Here is a 12,371-nt window from a genome sequence, read left to right as displayed (position 1 = left end):
ATAAGACTTCACACTAATGTCTAGCTTTATATAATCTCTTTGCACAGTGCTGAGCACACGGTCAGCTTTATATTTTTAAAGACACTCCACATTTGACTAAGAAAAAAAAATGGTATAATACTTGTTCCCGGGCAAAGAGCCATCTTGTTTCTGGGCGTTTTGCCAATTGACCCTGAACAGATAAGATAACGGCACACCACGGCTTCTTCCTTAAAAATAATAATTATTGGATTGGAACTTTTGCTTAAAGTTTAAATACATGGAGCTTTATCCAGAGCCCTAAGAACTACATTTTTTATGGCCTCTCACAAATTAACTAACGGGCTTTTATATAGCTGAGGTTATGTAACTTCTTAACACACAAATAGCTCCCACACGCTCATGCTATCTCCCTACACTCAGTTCTTTTTAATGCCTTCTGTTTGCACTTTCATACTTTCACAGACTTCCTTCACTACAAATTTATGCTATCCTGTTTCAATTCTGCCCTTTCTCACGCTAAACAAACCTACTTCTCTCCATTAATCAACACTCACAAGTCTAACCCACCCTGACTCTTCCTTCATCTCATCTCAGGACTTTTGCTGACTATTTTGAGGAAAAGGTGGAATGTCTCTCTGTTATCTCATCCTGGAAGGCCCTCCTTTGCCTTAAACTTAACATGGCAAAAACAGACTTCCTCATACTTCCTCCAAAACCTGACCCTATTATCTCCTTCCACATTACTCTTGAATCTTCCATACAGTAGCCCAAGCACGCTGCTTAGGGGTCACTCCCTGCTCCTCTCTCATATTCTCCTCTCTCATTCAAAACATTTCTATAACTGTCGCTTTTTCCTCCACAATATAACAAACATACACCTGTTCCTCTGTTGCTCAACTGTTAAAACTCTGATTCCGGCCCTCATTCTCTCCTATCTTGATTACTGTAATCCCCTGCTAGCCCGCCTTCCTGCCTTTCACCTGTCTTCTCTACAATCTATCTGCCAGAATCACTCTACTCTTTAAACTCTGATTCTGCGTTTCCCCTCCTGAAATTCCTCTCCTGACTTCTAATCAAATCCTACTGTCTCTGTATGCTCTCCCTACCTACCAATTAGATTGTAAGCTCCTCAAAGCCGGAACGTATCTTCCTTAATATTACTTTTATGTCTGGATCACTTATTTCATGACCTCTTACCTTTACCATTTGATACCTATATGATTACGACGTGCACCACTCCTGTGAAGCGCTTTGCATATTAATGGCGTTATATACGTAAAAACATACAATACACTATATAATTCAAACAATGCTTGTGAGCTTTTACCCGCATATTTAAACACAAAATATTCCCAAACATATCTTAATCCTATAGAAATAAAAGTGAAAGGTGTTTTTACTGGTTATACACAATACAGAACACACAATACAAAAACTTCTCTCATACACAGCCAAACAACATCACAAAAATAACGAACAAATAAAAGAAAAACATTTCTCACCTATTACCAAACAATTTCATCCTGTAACTAAATTAATAAAAGTTCCCTTCTCTTTCTTTATTCTCATAAATAACCTGACTTTAAAACTACTGTGATGCTCCGGAGCTTTTGAGTTAACTTGCTTATCTTGGCAAATTCCTCGAGCTGGAGAAAAAGGTGGGGGCACGATCTGTGCTGCTGCTGTTCTGATTCTCTTTCTTGCAGACATTTGAGCTGAAGGAAAAAAGAATACTGTATCTCCTGGTTTTAAAACACTTATCCGTCTGGCCAAAACGAACAACCCTTTAAACTTTCACCAGTGACAGAGCTGAATATATGCCCTCTCTTTTCCGCATTCTTTAATCCTTCTATACTTGATGTACAGTGGCAACACATCTTAATCTAACATGTCCCGCACGGCAGGATGCATGTGGGCCGCGTGGTGATGCGGCATATCCGCGCGTCACTGTGACGTCGCTGCCCCGTGGCGCGCCCGGCTTCCCCGGCTTCCCCGACATCCCCAGAAGGTAAGCGGGGGTACGGGGAAGCAGAAGGGGCACAGCAGGAGCAGCCAGGGGGTCGGGAAGGGGCTGAAAAATGTGCGCGAGTGGAGGGGGTGCACGGAGGAGATGCGGCTGGCGCCCGGTCTAGTTTCAGTGCCAGCTGGAGTAAAGACCCGGTCAATTGGCGGCAAATGTAAGAATAAGATGTGTCGCAGCAGTACACCTTTTAACACCTTTTTCAAATTTAGTCTTCATTGTGAGCAAATAATATTCATGTAAGTACTTGCAAGTTTTTGGATGGTCATTTGTGTACACAGGTGATACTTAGCATGGTTTATCTTTCACACAGGTAATCATTCAGGAAAAATTAATTAGGGTATCAAATCCATCTGGCAATTCTCCATTAAGGGCGCAACAATTTTACTTGCCGGCACCGAAACTTGAGTTTATATCAGGAAATGATTTATAACCACTTATTGCTTGTGGGGAAATTGAAGGAAAAGCTGATACGTTTACACCTGATTTCTGAAGCTTCAGCCAGCCGGTCTTGCCATGCCTAACTTTAGCTACAAAAACCTCATAAAATCCAAAGATTTATACTGCCACAGACACACAGGGATTACTGAAAGTTAGAAAGTTCCACTATGAGCCCTTGCGTTCGCATTCTTACGAATAAGAAAACCGTTGCGGCTGCACATAGGTTCACGTTTCCTTCCATAGTAATTTATTGCAAACAAACTTTTTTCATTGGGGTGGCGTGTTTTTCACTGGGACTTGCATGTTTTTTTTCACTTGAACTTGCATGTGTATTTTCACTTGAACTTGCATGTGTATTTTCATTGGCCAACAAAACATATTTATATTGTCTCTTCTTGTTCTCTGTATCCATTCTTTATTATTTTTGTCTGCAGACACACAACCTCTAACGGCAAATTTTGAGAACTTTGGTTTCCCATTATTCTCCTGTTACAGTACTGTAATCACATTTAATTGACCTGTACAATACTCCTGATACAATAATCAGTTCAAGCTGATTGCCTACAACTCTTTTGGCATGTTATTGTTCTGATTTTTTTCACCATAACCATACCCAAAAAAACACTTGAATTACTTCAGCGAGTCCAACCCAGTCCTGATAAACCTTATACTTTTATAACATGGATACAGATAAGACCTTCTAAACAGATATCCATAAATAAACTCACTTGGTATGTTAATGACAAGACAGAGCAAATGTACAATCAGGGACCCTTCCTGCTCAGACAACAAAAAATATTTATCATAACCCAGGACGGTCTGAAAACAATCCCTTAAGCATACAAACACTCACCTTCATCACCAAAACACCAAAACTTTTACCGGGACTCTAACCTTAGTCCCTAACAAAACTTAACAACTATTACACTTTAAAATGGATACAGGAACAGACAAATAAACGTATTTGAAACTGCAAGGTAACCCGTCAACCCAGATTGAGACACCCTTCAAAACACATCTCTCTACACACCACTCAAAACAACTTTTTAAACTCAGGCTTTCCTCAAAAGGTGCCTTTTACCTTGATTCTTATGAGCGCTCAGGTTTGAGTGACCGAGGAGTGTTTTTTTTCAGGTGCTCAGCTTCCGGTATATTCAAGTCCCTATTCGGGCGCCATCTGTGAAAAGCGTGAATAAATAAGAGTCATCTGAGGATTATTTTGCAGAATAACAAATAAATTTATTGCAGTGTACGGTGCACATGCAGAAGGGAGGTTCAAATTAAACACTCCCCCAACGACTTGATGGCATACAGGCCTTATTTATACACAAAATACTAAGCCCATGCCCCCTAAACGAGGTTGCTTGTGCGTCACTACGTAAGCATATAAGATAAACAAAATATGAACATGAACACATTGAGTTAATTGTATTACTATGAGATTCATATTAGAAATTAAATGACTCAGCTAATATTCCTTATACCGGCCGATGACCTTTCCTCTACATACAGGACTTTGTGGGCACCTCCCTCGGAATGCAAGACGTTCTGGTTATCTATATTTTATTTTCATAACATTCGTGCTTTTCTCCCCTCTTCAAGGTCTTGTGGCTTAGCTGGACAGCTTAATATCATTTAAAACTTCAGGAGCAGAAAAATAAAAAAATGTCTTTAAACTAACTTCCATACCAACACTCGTGCAGACAAATAGACATGACAATATGAAGCACCTAAGATGGATGCTGACTTAAAATGGCTGCTTAGATCCCAGTGCTGTTATGTCAGACCTTCCCCCTCCTTACATCATATTCTCACTTTGTCAATAGCGATAAAGGTTAACCCCTTCATTACCATATCGGTTGTCTATGCTGTCTCCCACAACCTTCCCGGTAGGCCTAACCACCCACCCTGGACCAAGTTCCCCCTTCACTCTCCCCCTCTGCCCCCAATAAATGAGCTACTTTGCCTTAACCCCTTCATTGCCTTAGCGGCTATCCGCTAAGGTAATGAAGCTGATTTTTACGACTAGTAGATGGATTTCAGCGTCGGGGACCCCCTGCTTTCCGAGTTATAGACCCCAGTATGGAGTGCTGGTCTCCCCACAATGTTTAAATCTCACGGTCACGTGACGCGGGCACCCTATATCGGGGCCTAAAACTCAGGAAGCAGGGTGTCCCCGAGGCTGAAATGAATGCGGTTTAGCTCAGGACACCCTCTGCTCCTGTACACTATTAGTAAAAATCAGATTAAAGCAGCTTCATTACCTTAGCGGCTGGCCGCTACAGTAATGATTTTGTATTTATTTTTAAAAAATGTAATACTGGTGTGCGAGAGCTGTGGGTCTCCTGAGCCGAACCGCATTGAGATTTCAGCCTCGGGGACCACCTACTTCCCGAGTTACAGGCCCCGTTATGGTATTTAAATCCCCCGGTCACGTGACGCGGATGATTTTAACATTGTGGGACACCCCATAATGGGGCCTGTATGTCAGGAAGTAGGGGGTTCCTGAGGCTGAAATCAATGCAGTTCATCTCAAGAGACCCCTTGCTCCCACACACTAGTATTAAAATTAATACTTAAACTGCACGATGATTCGATGCTGCATTTTCGTACCGAACTTTAAAAAAAAATGCTGTTTTTTCTGAGTGAATACCGTTTTGACACATGTTTTAGAGCGTGATAAAACAATGCAAAATCGCTCGGCAATGCACGGATTTTATCACTGTTTAGTGAATAGGCCCCAATGTCTTGGATACAATGCTAGATCCATGATTTAAAACAAACTGCTCATCTTCTCTCTCCCACAATGCCAATAAAAAACGACTTATCAGTCCAGTGTTTGATGAAATGTTGAACAAGACTTGTTAAAACCTATTAACTGTTTACCACCCAGCCCTGCTACAACTGTTTGTGCCAGACAGCAATAAGCTAAAAAATCTTTCCATAGTGACATTGTAACATCAGATGACATCTGGACAGGCTTTGAGGAAATGGCAAAAGATAGTGTTGGTGCTACTGAGTCGTACACTGCTATTAGGGGGAATGATTATTTTAAAGATAAAAGAAACTTTAACATCAGGGACATCTTTATACATACCATATTGAAAGTTGGATTATGTAGAGATTATCATTGATATAATAATGATGACCATGACATGGACAATCAGGAAGATGACTATGTTGATATCTAATATGAGTAGGCTATCCTTGTTGCTGAGAAGCGGCAGTGAAGTTGAAGACTTGGGGTCTTCCTCTGGATATCTTTTTAAAAAAAAATTAAGTGTTCATTTATATAATTTTTGTTCCCTTATTGTTTATTTAGTTTTATGTCCATATTTTTCCTACAAAATGAAAACCCCCCTGAAAATAGCACTCTCCCAGAGAAACATTTTTTTCCTCTACCCATCTTCCTTTGTATTGTATTGTATTGTATGTCTTTATTTGTATAGCGCCATTAATGTACATAGCGCTTCACAGTAGTAATACACGTGGTAAACATATAAATAACAAATAAGAAATAAATATAAACAGACAAACGTAACATTTAGGAATAGGAGTCCCTGCTCCAAGGAGCTTACAATCTAATTGGTATGTAGGAGGAACATACAGAAACAGTAGGAGGGCATTTTAGTAACTGCTTCTGCAGGGGGCTAAGCTTTATGTATCATGTGTCTAGTAATATCTACGGTGCTACTCATATGCTTTTTTAAGAAAGTGTGTCTTAAGGTGGGTCTTAAAGGTGGATAGAGTGGGTGCTAGTCGGTATCGAGGGGAAGGGCATTCCAGAGGTGTGGAGCAGTCAGTGAGAAAGGTTTAAGGCGGGAGAGAGCTTTAGATACAAAGGGGGTAGAGAGAAGACATCCTTGAGCAGAACGCAAGAATCGGCATGTGCATAGCGAGAAATTAGGGATGAGATGTAAGTAGGGGCAGAAGAGTGTAAAGCTTTAAAAGTGAGGAGGAGAATTGCATGTGTGATACAGGATTTGATCGGAAGCCAGGAGAGTGATTTCAGCAGGGGAGACGCTGAGACAGATTTAGGAAAGAGTAGAGTGATTCTGGCAGCAGTGTTCAGGATAGATTGTAGGGGAGACAGGTGAGAGGCAGGAAGGCCGGACAGCAGGATGTTACAGTAGTTGAGGCGGGAGAGAATGACGGCCTGAGTCAGAGTTCTAGCTGTCGAGCAACGGAGGAAATGGTGAATCCTTGTAATATTTCGGAGGATAAAGCAACAGGTTTGTGGGCCAATTACACTCATGCAACGCGTGTTCTGCAATACTGGCAAAGTCTCTCTGCCGATTTGAATTGTGATAGCTGGAGTGACTTGTGGAGCCAGAAAATGGTGATTAATCTGGACCGCTGGTCCTCGGGCGATGCTTTGAACCCTTACTGTCCTTCTTCCTGGCACTGCAGTGTCCACAATGTAGCAGGACATGTATTGCCTTTCATCTTTTGCATTTTATATTTTTCACTTTTTTTCTTCTTTTCCATATTTGTGCCTAATTTTTTTCCTTTTTTGCTTTTTGACTTTTTCAGAAAACCCTTTCTTGAAGTTTATTTAATAACAATGGTTAAACTCTTCTGAATATCTGTCTGTGAGTGCTATATTCCCTTTTGGTTTTGGTATTTTCATATTTTTCCTACAACTTGACACAAGATTTTTAACAATGCTTCTGATCTCGGTGGCTTCCTGTTGAAGTTGAGTGGACATTTTTAGGAAGATTAGGCCACCCATAACTACAATTTGCATTTTTCTGAATATAATTTTGATAGATCACGCATTTTAAGGTAAAACAAAATAGATAAGACTGTGGGGTGTATAATACAATTCTTTTGTACTTTAATGAGTAAATAAATTTAGCTTTTTACAGTCATGAAATGTTATACTGGGTAAAGAAATCTATCTTCTGTTGAGTACAGCCGTGTAGATATTGGAAAAATAAAAAAAAACATAGTGTATGTAGCGAAACCCTTGGAGTCATATCACAAGACAAATGGCATTTATTTTCTCAATTTTAGATGCATCAAATCTTCAAGTTTAGAAGTTAAAAACATAAACTTTTTATATATCTTCCTGACAAAATGACAAGACATGTTACACACAGTGTCCTGGTGCTAAATCATTTGCCAAAGAGATGTTGATTGATCACATAGTGAATTCTGAATTATTACTCATGCATACATTTTTAAAGCTTTAAAAAGATTGTTGAACCTCTGGAACACAGGTATATATGTACTGCATACAGTGTATATCTATCAATGTAAATATTGTACTGTATTGGACTTTTAAAATGTGCTTTTATGTTTAGAATGTTAGAAACATACACAGTAATCCCATATTTACTAAGCAGCAAATTACCAGTTCTTTAAAGTAGAAATCCCGGCTGCTCTGTTTTTTTTTTTTTTTACCCTACCCCATTTATTTTTTACAGGATGAGACACAAGCTGAACAATGCTATCTTCAGCTTTGGGGTTGCCCCTGTTCCCCCGATACTTACCAGTGAAAGTGTGGGGTTTCAGATGCTAGTAGCCTTCATAACCCACTTATCGAGGCTTTTTAGCAGTTATCGGCCAAAAAAAGCTATAGCGACTCAGAAAGCCTCGATAAGTGGGTGGCGAATGCATTTTATCGCCATTTTTGACTCTCGCCCCAACTCGTTGTCAGGTGTGCAGCGATAAGCCCCTTATCGGCAGTTTTTGAAACTCGTGCAATTCTAGTGCCTCGATTAGGTTATCAAGGCTTTAGAATGGCGATTTTCTCCCAAATTCGTCTCGCCAGAAAAAGTTGGCATGAAGCTGGTGAGAAGGGGTTAACTACCAGTGCCATGTTTATTTTGGGTAGCAGGGGTGGGTGAAGGTGGTATTTGGCCCATGGTGGGTGTTTAGGCCTTGTGGGGGGGGAGGGTGTGTGTGCGCGTGGAGTTAAACCCTTCACTACCTTAGTGGTTAATACCGCTAATGTAATGAAGGGGTTACCCCTCCTGCTACCCACTCAGTAGGTATAAACACCCAGCAATGGCCAAATACCAACTTCACCCACCCCCGTTACCCACAATAAACATTCAAAAACACAATAACCCTACTACCCACCTCCTCTACCCCCCAACACATACAGTACAGTAATGGGCAAAATTACTATTAACCAGATATAGATAATAGCTCATTTGCCCATTCTAAATCAAACATTAGCCAGCCAGCATAAATAAAGTAAATACAACTTCTACTAACCCATGCCATGACGATGGGCATCCTCATCACCAGGTCCATGTCCTCCGTGACAGCAAGAGTACAAGAAAAAATACAATCTAATGGCCCCTAACCCCTTAATCACCTTAGTGGTTAATAACCGCTATAGTTATTAAGTGGTTAACCCACCCTCCCCGACTACCCACCCAGGAGGCCAATCCACCTACCCAGGCCCAAGTACGCCCACCCTCTTCCCATTGATTGGCACAGTGGTACATCATACCCATATAATATTCTTTCAACCCAAACCTAATGGTAAATCCAAAACGGATGCTGACTCGTCGACATCTTCAGCTAAAATGTGACGGAACAGGCCTTATATAGGGCCTGTGACGTCACATTTTAGGGTCCGATGGTACATCTCCCAGCTGATTGGGTGCTGTACCATGTGACAGGCTTTAAAAAAAAATAAGGATGTGACGTCATCTCCAAGCGAGGTACGTCACACCCTTTAAACCAAATGACTGATATCACATCGTATTACAGTCAATGGGATTGAAGACAATCCCATTGGTTCCTGTACCGTGTGATATGTTCCATTAGTTTTAAATTATGTGACATCACCCCTTAAAGTGATGTTGCATCTTTTTTAACAAATGGAACATATCACATGGTACAGGAACCAATGGGATTGTCTTGAATCCCATTGGCTGTAATGTCATGTGAAATCAGCCATGTGGTTTTAAGGATGCGACATACCTCCCTTGGAGATGACGTCACATCCTTGAGAGAGAAAAAGCCGGTCACATGATACAGCGTCCAATCGGATTGGAGCTGTACCATCTGACCATAAAATGTGACATCACAGGCCCCATAAAAAGGGCTTTTCCATCTCATTATAGCTAAAGAAGACGGCGAGGCAACTTCCGTTGCTGGATTTACCATGGGGAATGGATTACAAATAAAGAAGATAGAAGAAAAGAAAAAAGGAATGCTGAAAATGAAGGTTGAACAAGGAAAAAACTGTCTTGCGCTTCGGTGGTTGGTATGTGCACCAAGGGTGTCAATGTCGCCATATGGGGATGTGGAAATGAGGGTGCAGTCTGTGACCACTACTCTGACCGGAGTAGGAGGGAAATAAAACCCTTACCTAAGTTGAAACTCCGGTCTGGGTCTTGCTCTCCTCTGCTCCTGCGATCCTGCGTGCAACCTTCAGTGAAGATTCATGGAAAGAAAGAAGTTCCGGCACAACTGCGCATGACAAGAATCCAAGCTGCTTCCGGATGAATACGAAAACTTTATTTGCACATGACACACAAGGCTACAGCACGATCTCCCCCTCAACGCGTTTCACGCTCTAGTACAGCGCTTCGTCCGGAAGCAGATTGGATTCTTGTCATGCGCAGTTGCGCCGGAACTTCTTTCTTTCCATGTATCTTCACTGAAGGTTGCACGCGGGATCGCAGGAGCAGAGGAGAGCAAGACCCAAACCGGAGTTTCAACTTAGGTAATGGTTTTATTTCCCTCCTACTCCGGTCAGAGTAGTGGTCACAGACTGCACCCTCATTTCCACATCCCCACATGACGACATTGACACCCTTGGTGCACATACCAAACACCGAAGCGCAAGACAGTTTTTTCCTTGTTCAGTTATACTCTGTCAGTTGCTTGGTTCATTGTTGGTACCAAGATACCTTTCTTCTGGATTTATATTTATTCCTCATCGTTGTACTGTTTTTACAGTGTTGGGACTGCATTACCCAGTGTTCATCTGGCACTTGGTGCACACACACACATTAAGGCTACACCAGTATGGATATTTAGGCACTGTACCGTGTATGAGTTTCACTTGATGTGCTAAAACTGAGCTTTGTCTGTGTTTTATGTTCTGTCTCTGGTTTTAAATACACCAGCATGGATACTGAACCTGATCAAGATTCAGATTTTTTATTTAGCTGCTGCAACATTTCCAACTGCTCTCACAGGGCGGAGGCTATTTTCAATTGTACCAATGAGTTATTATGCGAGGACACAGCAGATTTAAAGATGCATTTTGCGAGGCTTGAAAGATGTTTATTACATCGCCAAAGATTATGGTGGGAAATTACCACCATGGAAAATTATAACCGTGTTAAGCGTATACCCAGAGGGCTACGCCACACCAAAACACCATCCTTTGGGTTTGTTAATGGGGATTTTGAGCGACAGTGGTGCCTCATTCTGGACGATTGTTCATATAAATTAATGGACCTTATTGTACAACATAAAGCTCAGGAAAACAAGATCGTGCCTAAACAAGTGGCAGAATTGCAAAAGAAGTTGCAGGTCTTTTCCCATATGGAGAATTTTAAAGAGCTAGACTCCAAAATAGCTAGCAAACTTAATAAACAAGAAAAGATCATTATGTTGAACAAACAAACAAAATTCGAAAGAGATAAAGCTGATTATGAGGCGCAACAAATTTATATCTGGCAAAAATTATCCTCTAGAAGCAAAGGCAAACCCAGATTTAAGAAATCACAGAAAGAAGGTGGGGGCAACAAGTCCATTCTGAAGGTTACTAAAGATAATGAATTAACACCACATGCAGTTTCTTTCTCCCGTTCTGAGAGTGACTTTTATCCATCATCCGGTGAAGATAATGCTGTATCCAGTGAGATGGCCCATTCTAGCAGAACGGACAGTCACAAGTCTTCAAAAAATGGGGAAAGACAAGAAGAAGCAGGAGAAAAAACTTACAGTGGGATGCCATCAAAGAGATTAAAGACTTAGACATTAAGAACAGTAATGTCATTAACATCTCTAAGTATGAATTAACACAGTCCGAATTGTCTGTTTTACATCTTGGACTATCTTTCGCACCCAGTACACAATTTAACCTCTTCTCCACCATGGTGGATGTTTATAAATTTACACGTAAACTAACCCTTAAGCGTTTTTTTTCCACTAGGACTGGAACAAAGAATACGACGTTACCAATTTTTGATGTTAACCCTGATATTTCTATTCCCCTAGGCATTCAAGATTACTGCCATCAGCAAGATTTGACAGATCTCTTCAATGAAAAGAATACGGTTAATGACCCTGTAGACTTCCTGGGTAGCATTAACTCAGGTTTCAAAAGGAAGTCTGTTTTCTACCCTTCCCATATGAAAGGGCAATACATTGATATATTTCAAAAAGCAGTGGAATGAGATCTTTCACTTCTTGCTAGCGGGGTAGGAGAGAAGGGATCTAGAGCATATGGATCTCTTCGAGACAATTTAACCATAGATCAGAGGACAGCTATTAGATCACTTGCTGACAATGATCTTATCCTTATTAGAAAAGCCGACAAAGGGGGTGCAACGGTTGTGCTCGGTAGAGACTACTATATACTGGAGGCTCGGAGGCAGCTCGGAGATCCAGAGGCCTATGAAGCCCTTGGCAGCGATCCGACCCCTCAATTTCGCAGAGAATTTGCAGATCAGATGGATGAAGGTGAGATTTTACAGATTCTCACTCCTTCTGAATGAGACTTCCTCATCACTCCAGATCCCATTACCCCATCTTCCATCACCTTCCCAAAATTCACAAAACACTTATTTCACCCCCAGGTAGACCCATTATTTCCAGCATTAGTTCCCTGGGTGAGCACCTTTCCCAGTATATAGATCACATTTTACAACCCCTTGTGCACTCACTACCCTCACACATTATTGATACCAAACATGTTTTAGCACTTTTAGCACCTTTCACCTGGCAC

The sequence above is a fragment of the Ascaphus truei genome, chromosome 2 (genome assembly GCF_040206685.1).
Source record: "Ascaphus truei isolate aAscTru1 chromosome 2, aAscTru1.hap1, whole genome shotgun sequence".
Lineage (NCBI taxonomy): Eukaryota > Metazoa > Chordata > Amphibia > Anura > Ascaphidae > Ascaphus > Ascaphus truei.
This window is presented reverse-complemented; position numbering follows the sequence as displayed.